Here is a 14,167-nt window from a genome sequence, read left to right as displayed (position 1 = left end):
GATGATTATAAGAAATAGACATACATTTGGGGTGCATTAGGAAAGTACAGAGTGGAATGCCACATGAGGTCACCCCCTTCAAGTGATGACATTCTACCATGCAAGAGGGAGAAGAACATTCCAAGAACAGGAAACCGCCTGGAAAAAAATTGGGCCCTGCAATCAAGGAGTTCACCTTGTCACAGGGGAGGCAAGACACTGGAAAGTTTTTCAGTGGTAAATCAAGCGAAAAAGTCCCATGGTCCTTGGGATGGAGTAGCCCAGAAGGTGACAACAGTGCCTCTTCTGGAAGGTGCTTTTCACCATGTCGCTTTCTGATGTTGAACCATGCAACGCTGCCACGGACTTTGGTGGGGAGAACTTTCTGTTCGGGGTCCTCGGGGCCACTGCCAAGGAAGCTTCCCGGGAAGATGTGGAAAGGTCTCTGCAGAGAGTTCTGCTGTTCCCAAGGCTCGGGGGGCTCAGGGGTCTGAACTGTCCCCATCAGCATCCAAGGGGAGATGGATGGTGGTCGAGGGGACAGTGATGGTGCTTTAACCGTTTCCTTTTCACCATCATTTCTGGCTGTCAAGATTGGCCTGGGCCTCGCTTTGACATTAGGACGTGGTCAAGATCTTGAGCCTTGCTGGTCTGGGGCTGCTTTCTAGTTTTAAATGGGAAACACATTCCAACTGATTGTTGGAGTCTACACCGATTGTCTTGTTTGCGGGAAGCCTTGACCTGAAGCCTACCCTTCCCCAAGGACGGGCCTGCCATATCGCATGGATTAATAGCATACCTCCACGGCAAGGGAAGCTGCTCCTTACAGCTGCCCACTGCTTCTGACTGAGGCCAGATGATCCACAGAAGGGATGGAGGAAAGGAGGCCAGGGGAGCTTCTTAGGTATGTTTGTTGGGAGCAGAACAGCCAACAGTGTGGACCACTTGGATGTGGGTGTGGGGCCAAGACAGTGCTGGGTCTGCACGGACTTTCGCACCTCCTCCTGTACTGCTGCTGCTCCCCCTGGACGCGGGCCCTCTGCGGGCTGGGTCACTCGGCTGGCCTCCCCGGGGGCTTGCCCCTCACCTGCCAGCTGCCAGCCCGAAATCATTCCACCCCGCATCCCGATACGCTGGCTCTGCTTCGTACTAGGTGCTGGGGGGACATGTTTTCTACTGTGGCAGGGGGTGGGAGGGGAATCCCCTCCATCTACCTCTGTACTCTGAACGAAGCCCAAGGAAGGTTTTTAGTCAACAGGCATTCATTAATGCGTGGGCCCAGACTAGGACAAGACGGGCTGCCCTCAAGGAGCTGACATTCTAATGGAGAAAGAGAACATAAGAGGAAGCTGACAAGTGGGAGATGGGTGGGGGATACTTTGGAGGGAAGGGGGATAGTGGAAAAAGCAGACGAGAGAGACAGAAGCAGAACCTGCAGAGGAATGTTCTGGGCCATTCCTTCTAGGGGAGTCTCTGAGAAGAATGGACCAGACAAAGGGACACGATGGGAAGGGAGACAAAGGGATTTTCCAGGGGAAGAAGGCTGCTGGAGCATAGTGGAGAAAGAAGCATGGAGGAGAGGGATGAAGGGAAGCTGTGAAGAGTAGGTCCCTCTCGGGAACTAGGTTCTTCCTCCATAGCTGGTTCTCTGGATTGCTACTGATGATGTCTGACTCCCACTCCCATGATGTTTGTGTTCCTTCTGTAGAGACGATTGACTTTCTCTAAAAGGACTTCAGAGGGGCTCCCAAAGTCTTCCTTCAGTGGGCCAGTGGCTAAAGGAGCAACATGGTACAAACTTCCTTGCACTTCCTTTACCAAGTGTGAAGGGCCACTCCCATTCCTACCCCCTTTACAGTCTTCCTGCTGCGTGGTAGGCAGGTCACGCAGGGCAGGAGTCACGTCAGTCTCAGTCCTCAAACTGTGAGTGCAATCCCTCATTTGTCTTCTCGGGGACCCTCATTGAATCAGTTCCCTGGTCATTCCTCTCTGCAGTGACATCTTCATTTCCAGACAGAGACACACACACACACACACAGCCAGACAGAGAGAGACAAAAAGAGACACAGAGGCAGAGACAGAGACACACGCACACACACAGAGACACAGAGAGAGACAGAGACACATGCAGAGAGACAAAGAGAGACAGACACACACCCAGAGACAAAGAGAGGCACATACAGACACAGAGACAAAGAGAGACAGACACACAGACACAGAGACAAAGAGAGACAGACACACACAGAGAGATAAAGACACAGAGACAAAGAGAGACAGACACACACACACACATGGACAAAGAGAGACAGACACACAGACAGAGACAAAGAGGCAGACACACACACACACATGGACAAAGAGAGACACACACAGACACAGAGACAAAGAGAGACGCACACAGACACAAAGAGAGATGGACACACATACACACACGGACAAAGAGAGACACACAGAGACAAAGAGAGACGGACACACACACAAAGAGAGACAGACAGACACACACACACACACACACACACACAGAGAAGAGACACACACACATACACAGAAAGCCCACCCACAATAACTACAGATCTGCTGAGCCTGGCAGCATTCCTCATGTTCCCTGACCATTATCACCCACTATATAAATAACCCACTATGGGGTCTGGCCTTTTCTTATCGATCTCAGGCCTGACTTGGTCACAATGCTTGCTGGATCCAGCCTCATTTTGCCTTTGCTAGCCATTCTCCACCTTGGTAGCCTGTATCTAGTTTTTCCCCACATCGTATGTTCTTCATGTTTTTGGTTCTGTCTTTCCACACTGTCGTAGTTTCTGTGCAGATTATTTTCTTGCTTCTCTCTGAATCGGTTCGTGAAAGCGTTCCTGTGCTTCTCCGAGTGAAACTTATTCTCTGCATTTAAAAATATGGGCGTATGTTGTATTGCAGTGAAAAACAGCTCTCCCGTGCACAGGGCCACAGAATGTGGTCAAGGGCCGGGGGATGGGTCCATGGTTATGGGGCTCTGGTTGTCAGGTGGCACAACCTGCCCATCCTCTCTGTGTGTCCATGCTCCCGGGTGCTCCTCACATGATCTTCTTCTTCTGAAGAGCATTGCAGGCAAGAAATCAAAGTGGGAGATGAGGATCCCTGTGGGGGTTTCAGCTGCCCAACCCTTGCTAGTGAGCCAGAGATCTGGGCTCCTTGTCATTTTGGTCCACCCCCAGCTGGAGTGTGACAGGGAATGACATGCAGGCTTCAAAAAGGTAGTCTGTCGCTTTTTTCACTGTGTCCCAAACAAACAAATAGAGTGAAATGAGCCAATAAGTCCTCAAATCTTGAAAAAATACAGGCAAAATTGCTCATCATCTCTCATAAGATTGTGGGACCATCACCAGCAGTTACCAGTGTTCCTAGAAGTGATGCAACATAACGATAGGCTAGCTTTCCAAAGTCAGGGCGTAATTGCCACTTCCCTACTTCTCCATTTCAGTCTGTTCTGTGCCATCCCTTTTTCCACGAGGCGGGGAGGGGGGGGTGTTACTGGGTGGGAGTGCACATGGCTCCAAAACAGCTTCTGGGGGACCTGTTTTTGCAGTGCAGCAGTTCCAAGACCTCCCTCACACTCTTCCTGGTCCCTCTTCAGTAGAGGGTTGTTTGGCTTGTTTGGTCATACTTCATATTTAATCTATAAACTTCTACTTAGAGGGAAAAGACACTGGCAACAGCATACAGAAAATAGGAAGTGGTTCTGTTATCTCCTCAATTCAAGAGTTCCTTCAGTGATACAAATCCCCATCCTGTATGAGTCTGGCCCATTTTCTCACACAATTTCATCCCGGGGTAGGTCTCCCCTGCCCCGGAGCACTGGGGCCCTCCTTGGTTTCTCATGATGCAGGAATCATTGAGTTTTTAATTGTCGTTCCCTTTTTTTCAGTTACGTATGACTCTCTGTGACCCCATCTGGGATTTTCTTTGCAAAGATCCTGGAATGGTTTGCTATTTCCTTCTCCAGCCACCAATTGGATATATAAGGAAATTGAGGCAAACTGGGTTCAGTGACTTGCCCAGGGTCATACACTTTGTAAGTATCTGAGGCCAAATTGCAATTCATATCTTCTTGACTCCAGGCCTGGCACTCTGAGCCACCTAGGTACCCTGTGGTACCTCAGAAATGGTGCTTAGCGATACGATCCAGGCTTCTGATGAGAGAAGAACTTTGATAGCTGTCTGGTTTCGTCATCTCTTGTTGAATGGAGGGATGAAAGAAGCACTGAGTAGGCACTTACTGTGTACCAAGAAATAATAACAAAGGCTGCCTTTGTTCATAAAGAGCTCGTGTTCCAAGTAGGGGAGCCGGCTCGTATAGCAAAGCCAGCTTCAAAGTGGATAGAAGCACTTGGCGGCCTTAAAGTGGCAGCCGCGAGGCCGATGGCAAGGCCCCTTTGTCTTTCTGGATCTATTTGGAGCCCCCACTCCCTCGCTCTTGCCATGGGAGGAAATCTAGTGTATGAGCATTGGCAGGAAGGTTGGAAGTGAGGCACAGGGAGGACTTCCCATGACCCCGGCTTCCTGCAGGTCCTGCTACATGTTGCTTTCAGGCAGAAAAATTGGAGCCCTTCTCATCCAAATGCAGGTAGAATTAGGACCTCCTAGAAGTGGATCCTAACAAGTCACTCTTTAAGGATGATCAAAGCCGCTTAGGCTTTGATTCTCTTCCTGGTCTTGCAATCAGAAGACTACACTTCTCCCCAGTGCTTCATGGGATGCAAATGTAGATCTCTCTTTCCAGAGCTATTCTAGAAAAAGCAGTTTTAGAATGAAAGATGTTGTCCAAAGTGGCAGCGCATGTACCTGCCACTGACAGGGATGGGATTTCCCAAACGGATATGTCTCTCATTTTCCCAGCCGGGTGGGCCTTGTGTATCCCTTTCTATTGTTTGTTGTGATGCTAGAGTTTTGGCTCAGTTCTTGGTGGTTTAAGAGAATCAAACTCAAGGAGGACCCAAAGCACTTGCCGTGCTCCAGAGATTGTGCCAAGCACCGGGGATACGAGTGGAAGTAAAAAGAAAATCATCCCTGCCCTCACGGGGTTTACATTGTAATGGATGAAGGCAGCCTGCAAAAGGGAGCTCAAAAAAGAGGGGGCAGGGGGATGAAGATACCCATTGCACATAGTGTGGAATTCTGGAAGGTTGGGAACTGAGCAAGAAAGAGAACGAAGACTGAGCCTCTCCACAAAATGGAGGCTCTACATGGAACTCACCGATGATAAAAGCAACTAACCTGATGGAAGTGTCTTCCAGGGAAAGGAGGCTGCAGGGATAGCTGGGGGTTACAAGGTGGGCAGAGCCCAGGGTGATCCTGTAGATGAAGCATGGTCGTGAAATCCAGAAATTCTGAAACAGAGACAAGATTTCAACACAAAACTCATCGTGCTCCACCCACCCCCTCTCAACCCACTCTTCTTCCAAACTTCCCTATTTTTTCCCTAGACACTTGCTTCCCAGACTCAGTCTGCAGTCCTAAGGCTGAGTATCATACTCACCTCCTCACTTTCACTCCCCCAGGATACTGACTCAGTCGCCAAATCTTGTTGCTTCTGCTTCCACCTCTTTTATCCCTCCCCTACTCTCTACATAAAACCTTCATTGTCTCCTTCCTCAAGTTCTCCTTGCTTCAAGGCCCTCTTCACTACAGCCACCAAATGGATTCTACTAAAGTGCAAGCCTGACTGTGTCACCCCACTATTCAAAACTCTACTGGATACCTATGGCTTCTAGCATCAAATCCAAACTTCTCTTCCCAACTTGACTCCAGTTTACCTTTCCAAGCCTTATTGCATATTACTCCACTTTATGGACTTGGCAGTTCAGCCAAATTGGCCATCTTGTTGGTTTTCACACATAACACTCCTCTCGTCACTGTGTTTTTTGCCTTGGTGGTCCCCCTGCCTGCTGTGCCCTCTTTTCTCCCTGGGGGCCTTAGAAGCCCTCCTTTCTTTAAGATTCATCTCAAACACCATTTTCTATATCAAAGTGTGTTAAACTGTGGGTCGGGACCCCGTGAGTTCATATAACTGGATGTGCGAGTTGCGAAGTATCTGGCAATAGTAAAAGGTATCGCTATTCCATCAAGATTTAATTCTTTGTTTTTCCCCTTAATACATTTTTATTCCCTTTTCTTTTTTAAAAAAATTTTATTATAGCTTTTTATTTATGAGACATACGCATGGGTAATTTTTCAGCATTGACCCTTGCAAAACCTTCTGTTGCAACTTTTCCCCTCCTTCTCCCCACCCTCTCCCCTAGCTGGAAGGTAGTCCAATGCATGGTAAATATGTTAAAATAGACTTTAAATGCAATATATGTATACATATTTATACAGTTATCTTGCTGCACAAGAAAAATTGGATTTAGAAATAAGGTCAAAATAACCTGAGAAGGAAAACAAAAATGCAAGCGCACAATAACAGGAGGAGTAGAGATGCTATGTTGTAGTCCACACTCATTTCCCTGAGTGCTTTCGCTGGGTCTAGCTGGTTCTCTTCATTACTGAACAATTGGAATCGATTTGAATCCTCTCATTGTTGAAGAGGGCCACGTCCATCAGAATTGATCATTGTGTAGTATTGTTGTTGAAGTGTATAATGATCTCCTGGTTCTGCTCATTTCACTTAGCATCAGTTCATGTAATTCTCTCCAAGCCTCTCTGTATTCATCCTGCTGGTCATTTCTTACAGAACAATAATATTCCATAACATTCATATACCATAGCTTATTCAGCCATTCTCCAATTGATGGGCAGCCATTCAATTTCCAGTTTCTAGCCACTACAAAGAGGGCTGCCACAAACAGTTTTGCACATACAGATCCCTTTTCCCTTCTTTAAGATCTCTCTGGGGTATAAGCCCAGGAGTAGCACTACAGGGTCAAAGAGTATGCACGGTTTGATAACTTTTTGAGCATAGTTCCAAATCGCTCTCCAGAATAGTTGGATGCATTCACGATCCCACCAACAATGTATCAGTGTCCCAGTTTTCCCACATCCCCTCCAACAGTCCTCATTATCTTTTCCTGTCATCCTAGTCAATCTGAGAGGTGTGTAGTGGTATCTCAGAGTTGTCTTAATTTGCATATCTCTGATCAATAATGATTTGGAGCATCTTTTCTTTTTTTTCTTTTTTTTATTTAATAGCCTTTTATTTACAGGTTATATGTATGGGTAACTTTACAGCATTAACAATTGCCAAACCTCTTGTTCCAATTTTTCACCTCTTACCCCCCCACCCCCTCCCCCAGATGGCAGGATGACCAGTAGATGTTAAATATATTAAAATATAAATTAGATCCACAATAAGTATACATGACCAAACCGTTATTTTGCTGTACAAAAAGAATCAGACTCTGAAATAGTGTACAATTAGCTTGTGAAGGAAATCAAAAATGCAGGTGTGCATAAATAGAGGGATTGGGAATTCAATGTCATGGTTTTTAGTCATCTCCCAGAGTTCTTTCTCTGGGCGTAGCTGGTTCAGTTCATTCCTGCTCCATTGGAAATGATTTGGTTGATCTCGTTGCTGAGGATGGCCAGGTCCATCAGAACTGGTCATCATATAGTATTGTTGTTGAAGTATGTAATGATTGGAGCATCTTTTCACATGGCTAGAAATAGTTTCCATTTATTCATCTGAAAATCGTCTGTTCATATCCCTTGACCATTTGTCAATTGGAGAATGGCTCGATTGCTTATAAATTAGAATCAGTTCTCTTCTAGATTTTGGAGATGAGGCCTTTATCAGAGCCTCTGAGTGTAAAAATGTTTTCCCTGTTTCTTGCTTCCCTTCTAATCTTGTCTGCATCAGTTTTGTTTGTACAAAAACTTTTTAACTTGATAGAATCAAAAGTTTCTGCTTTGTGATCAGTAATGATCTCTAGTTCTTCTTTGGTCACACATTGCTTCCTCCTCCACAGGTCTGAGAGGTAAACTTTTCTAGCCTATGTTCTTCTAATTTATTTATAATCTCATTCTTTATGCCTAGATCATGAACCCAGTTTGACCTTACAAGATTTAATTCTTAATGTAAAAATAAACAAGCACATCCATTTCATTAGTATGCAAATTTTCTTTCATCTTTAATAAATGGTGAAATGATGTATATCAAAGAGTTGTTTTAAAATAAACTTCTTTATGATTTTTTCTATCAGCAAATGTTTGATTTTATTTTCTACACCTATACCTGGAGTTGCATAAAAATTTCCCAGGCAAAAAGGAGTCATGAGTGGAAAAAGTGAAGAAGCCCTCCTCTACATGAAAACTTCCTTGATGTCATCACTCTGTTGCTCAGGCCTTCTCCCCCAGGTCACCTCGTCTTTGCTTTGTTTATCTTGGTGATGTCTGTGTATATTATTTCAGATCTCTGAGAGCCTTGGTCATTTATGCCTCTTGTATTTACCAACCAATTCTAGCCATCTCCTCTTCATATTCAGTCTCTGCACAGATTCAAGGCATTACGAATGCCTGGTTTGATCACAAATAAAAACCTCATGACGTCTCAGGGATGTAGATGGGGGATGATGTTAGGAGGTGTGGTGCCTTCTGTTCCCACCAGACCTTGTTGCCTCCCAGCCTTTGTCATGTAACATGCCCTTGTAATAGTTGCTGCAGAGTTCCAGAGGAGAGTGATTATGGCTCATTTGGTTATGGAAATCATAAGATAACCTCTTCTGCTTCTACAGAGGGTGATTAGGCATCCAGCTGACTGGCTGTGAGTACCCATTTCCTTTACTGGAGGCATTTGCTTTAAGCTTTAAGCTACAGCTCATTTCCCAGTTCAGACTAGGACATGGCCCTATGGTTCCTCCCAATGGGGATGCTAATTAAGAAGGCAAAGACCAACGAAAGCTTGGATTTTCATAATTATATCTGGCTTATCCGTAGGCCCGTTCTATAACAAAGCCCTTCTAAACCAGCCTCCTCTTCACAACCTCAGTATACCTCCTCCACCCCCATCCTCAGTAGAAGGCCCAGAAAGAGAACAGCCTCTTTCAAAGGTGTGGTGCTAGAAAACTGCAGAACTAGGCCCGGGATATCCTCTTTCTTTGACTCCAGACCCAATGTTCCTAGCACTGCACCCCACTTCTGTCTTACATGTTAGCTGGTGGGTGGGGCAGGGAAGAAGGGGAGAGAAGGAAGGGGACCCCTTTTTTGAGTTATTAGGGTCCTCTCCCTCTCTGAATTCTCATGCAGCTTTCTAAGAGCTGAGAATAGCCCAGAATTACCTTAGTGGTAGGTAGTGAACCTGCTAAATCTCCTACCAGATCCACCATGGCAGGTCTGCCACCCCTAATGGTCCCGTGGCCATTGCCACATGCTAGCTGTATGTGCCCTGGGGACCCACTCTCCTCCTGGATCAGTGACAAAAGGGACAAAGGAGATGTGTACTGACAGCACTGGCAGCTGCCACCTGTTACATGCCCACGATAGCCTCAGCTGCCGCCCTCCCCAGCCTCTTGTGGCTTCTGCTCCCCTTGTGCCTCCAGACTTTCTTCTCTTGAACCGAAGCAGAAACATCACAGGCTTTCAGAGGTAGTGACCCTAAAACTGGAATCCTAGCTTGGCAACTTTCCAGTCATGGGGCCTTCAGGCAGTGACTTCCCCAAGCTGAGCCTCAGGTTCCTTAGCTTAGTGTCTGTAAATGAAATGTTAGCGATTCCTGGCTGGTGTTCCTAGAGTGCTGTGAAGTTTGCAAAGTACCTTACCCACATTAGCTCTGATCCTCACAAACACCTTGGGAGGTATGTGTACTGTCACCCCCATTGGACTTGCTAATAAGTGTTGGAGGCTGGATTCAAACTCAGGTTTCCCTGACTTCAGTCTAGCTGTTTCTACCCAGCTTAACAGACAGAGCTACCTCTTTGGGAACCCCACGCATGTATATGTGTGACCCCCCATATCTCTAGGGCCCAAGCCTGAGAATACTCCCCATCTTGTTGGAGTCCAGCTCCTATAGTGAGATGAAGGGTGTGATAATCAAGAGGGCAGGCAAAAGAATTCAGTTGGAACTCTTCAATTTTTATTGATCAGGATCACAAATATATATACCTTAAATGCTTATAGGTTTAAAGTATGCTCTTTTAAAATTCCTACAGCCCAACAAAATCTACTATGATGTAAATGACTAAACCCCTTAAGCCCCGGATCTTGGGTACTTAGACAGAGATGTAAAGAGTTGAGATCCACATCAGAGGAAAGCTGAGACCATTGTCTCAGGTATCTTTCTCCCAAACACCTTTAGACTCCTTGTGGACATTCTTCCCTGTCCTAAGTTCAAAAGTTTAGCTCTAATCGGGTGAGTAGTGTTGGCATTTTGTTTCAGTCACTAGAATTCAAATTTATAGTATTACCAAGTATGTCTCTGCTATTAATAATAGAAAAGAGATGTTGGTGAGCCAAGTTAAGGTAAGATTTAAGACCTGGAATGGATTCTTACCTCCTGGCCCTCTACACCATCTGCCCCAGGCCACCTAGAAATGGTCAATGAGAGGGAGCAGAGCAGGTCTGGCAAGCAGCAAAGAAGTGAAGGGGAAAGAAAAAGTATCTCTCTCTCTCTCTCTGTTCTCTCTCTGTTCTCTCTCTCTCTCTCTCTCTCTCTCTCTCTCTCTCACACACACACACACACACACACACACACACACACACACACCCTAGCAATGCCAGGGAGAAAGGAGAGTGTACAGTGTTTTCATTGTTACTGTGGTTATGTTTATCACTCTACTCAGTCTGCGGCTGCTGCTAGAATTTATAATGGGGCCATATTTGGGCATCAGCATGCACCCACGTTGGGGTTTGTTCAGTCCACGGCTGCATTCACACAGGAGTCTGGAATAAAATCAGGCCCAGTCTGGGCCTTAGGACTAACTGAGACACGGATCAGGTTTGATTTTACGGCCAGGATTCAATGACAATTTGTCGCCAGCATCAAGCCTACCCGGGAGCTGGGTTTATGGTCCAGTCTGCTTAGGGTGAGCTCAATCGACCCTAAGATGGGTTAGAGTAGTTAGAGGGAGGGTTCGATACTTAGTTAGGACTCGGCCTGGGTCCACCGTTGTGGTTCGCTTTGGCTGGGCTTGAGGTTAGGACTCACTTGGGGCAGTGACTTGGCCCAGTCTGGGGTCCGATCCAGCCTGGGTTCAGACTGGGTTATGGTTTGTATTCCAAGCTTGGGCATCAGGCTATTTTCCTACTCAGTGAATGGGACTGATGGGATGAAGTATTTCTCAGTGTTGAGTCACATGATCCCTGTTCCCAGAACTGGGACCCTGGAGAGGTCATTGGATCTCTGGAGGGATGAACTTTGAACCCTGAGACACAGGAAGTTGCAGGAAGTAGCATGACCTGTGGGAGGCAGCCGACATCGGTGACCTCTGCTTTAAGGATGGTTCCATCCTATTAGTCTATCCAACGAGAAGTCTTTTGCTTTGAAATCCTGGACAAGTCAGAAGCTGACCGGGTAAATTTGCCGAGTTGGGATGGCTCCCAGGTGTGTCTGGGCCTCTCCCTGCAGGGATTAAATAAATGCTTTCTCTTTGTACCGGATGATGTCTCTGATTAGTTCATTGGGAAGAGGGTCTTGCACCTGACCTGTCCCACACATCAGGACCCTGTTGGGCCTGCAGTGGCCGATTCTGGGCAGATTTCAGACTGGCTTAGGGACCTGAGGCCTGGGTCTGCTAAATCGGGAGCCCTGGCTTGGGAGCTAGGCCAAGACTAAGTGTTAGGTTTTAGTTTGTGGCCTGTCGGGTGACAGGGTGGGGACTGACTTAAAGCCAAGTTGGTGGTCAAGACTTTGGTGGGGGGCAGTCAGAGCTCATTCTCGGGAGTTTGTCACACTTTGTCCTCAGCCTGGGGTTAGGAAACTGATTGCAGCTTGGGTGTTATTGTGTGGTCACTTTTGCCACTCAGTTATGTGTGCTTTAGGGTTCAGGCTGGGGCCAGAAGGCAAATATCAGTTTACCATAGGTCCATCTTTTCCACCTTCTTCAGGGCCAGGCTGCCTTTCTAAAGATGTGGGAAAGATTCCTATCTTTGATTCCCAAACCCCTCTAGTGAATGTAATTGCCCTTTGACTCACAAATCCAGGTCCCTTTGAATTCCAATAGAAGATCGGGACCTGTCCCAGCCCCATCCGGATCTGAGCCAACTTTGGGGCTACACCCAAAAGCCCCTCGAGCTAAGTCTCCTATTATAAAAGGGCCACGCTGGGAACCCCTCTTTGCAGAGATTCCCAACATGCCGGCCATGTGAGGACCCTCTGTCCACTGGACCCTCTGTCCGGTGCCCTCCTTATCTCTACCTTCACCTATCTCCTACTTCTAAACTCAATAATAAACCTCTTTTATCAATCTAGCTCTCGGGCTAATAAATGCTTTTATTGGGGACTCGTGCCGCTCCTAGACCTCATTTACTGCCGTAACCTCACGCCGAATCCAAGGGGGTTGCAGGGGAGCTCCCTTTGACTCCCTGTACCCCAAACCTGCTGCTAGACCTTAACTAAACCTGAATTTCATTTAGGTACCCCAACTGTAGACCTCAACACCCTCACTTCAGATGCTAGTTTCATGCCCTCAGCTCACCATGAGCTCCCTGGCCCTTCCTGAGATCTGAGATTGAGAAACCAGGAGGAGAAACAGAGTGCCTCCCCTTGAGAGCACACGAGATGTGATGGCTATGGGGGCCAAGATGGGGAAAAGGTTGCTGCCTTCCAGCTCGTCGGTGCCCTCTCCTAGCAGACAAGGAGACTGCTTCACTGCTTCCAGAGCTAGTCACCCAGTTTTGGCGCCCGAACAGGGACTGACAGGCCCTTCAGTGGATTTCAGTGGAAAAGCTCCGATCCTGATTTCAGTGGAAAAGCTTCTGATCCTGATTTAAGTGGAAAAGCCTGTGACCCTGATCGAGTGGAAAAGTCTCCTCAGCCCAGAAATTAGAGTGAGTACAACAAAGAAATTTTGTTAAAAGAATTAAAGTAGAATTTCAGCTAGGATGGGACAGATCTTTAGAAAACAGCCTTCTTGAACTTCCGGCCAAGATGGCGGCGAGGAGGCACCCAGCTGTGTAAGCTCCGCATTTTCTCTCAGAATCCATCTCATTACAAGCCTCTGAATTAATGCCCAACTGAAAAAAAAACCCACAAATAGTTACCAAGAGAAGACATCCTTGAGATTCGCCAGGAAAGGTCTGTTTTTGTTCAAGGGCGGGACGGTTTTAGATCGGGCACAGGCTAAGGCGGCAGTGAGAGCTCGGCAGGCAGCTCACAGACGAGCAGACCGGAGGGGGTTGGGGTGTGATCTCAGCCGTCTCTGTGGGGAGAGCTTCACTACAGGATTGGATTTTTTGCCCTGGCAGCAAGTCAGTAGCCCAGCAGAGAAGCTAAAAACACCGTGTGTGTGTGTGTGTGTGTGTGTGTGTGTGTGTGTGTGTGTGTGTGTGAAGAATACAACCCCAAACAGCTGGAATTTCCCAGGACCTGGCCACCTCTCCCCCACAGAGTCTCAGCTCGCTCTCTCGAAGTCTCAGAGCGCAGGCGCAGCACAGTCCTGCTAGTGCCTCGCTGCTGCCCCTGCAGTCTGTAGAGGAAGCTCGGTAACGCCACCCAGCCCCTCTCCCCCAAAAAAGCAGATTCCATTTGGGTTTTTTTTTCTTTTTTTTCTTTGCTAGTTTGTCTCTGATTCTTCTCTGACAAAATGAGCAAAAAATTGAAAAGGACCTTAACGACTGACAGCTTCTACACGGACAGAGAGCAGACTCTAAACCCAAAAGCAGACTATCTCCAGGTGAATCCCCACAGGAGGAGATCATCTGTTCCTCAGCACAGATGAATCTCATACAAGAAATTTAAAAGGCTCTCACAAGAGAGCTAGAAGAAAAATGGGAAAAGGAGAGGGAGACTTGGCAAGAGAGTCTGGAGAAATTGTCCCACTCAATTAAAGACAGAGTGGATAAAGAAAACAAATCCTTGAAAAATAGGATTAGTGAACTGGAAACAGAAAATAGCTCTCTAAAGAATAAAATTGGCGAAATGGAAAAACATTCCATAGAACAAATTGGACAATTAGAAAAAGATATAAAAAAGTGAATGAAGAAAATACTTCATTGAAAATCAGAATCGAGCAAATGGAATTACATGACTCGAGGAGACAAGAAGAAT

Source organism: Sarcophilus harrisii, chromosome X (genome assembly GCF_902635505.1).
Source record: "Sarcophilus harrisii chromosome X, mSarHar1.11, whole genome shotgun sequence".
NCBI classification, from domain to species: Eukaryota; Metazoa; Chordata; class Mammalia; order Dasyuromorphia; family Dasyuridae; genus Sarcophilus; species Sarcophilus harrisii.
Note: the sequence above shows the minus strand (reverse complement) of the source record.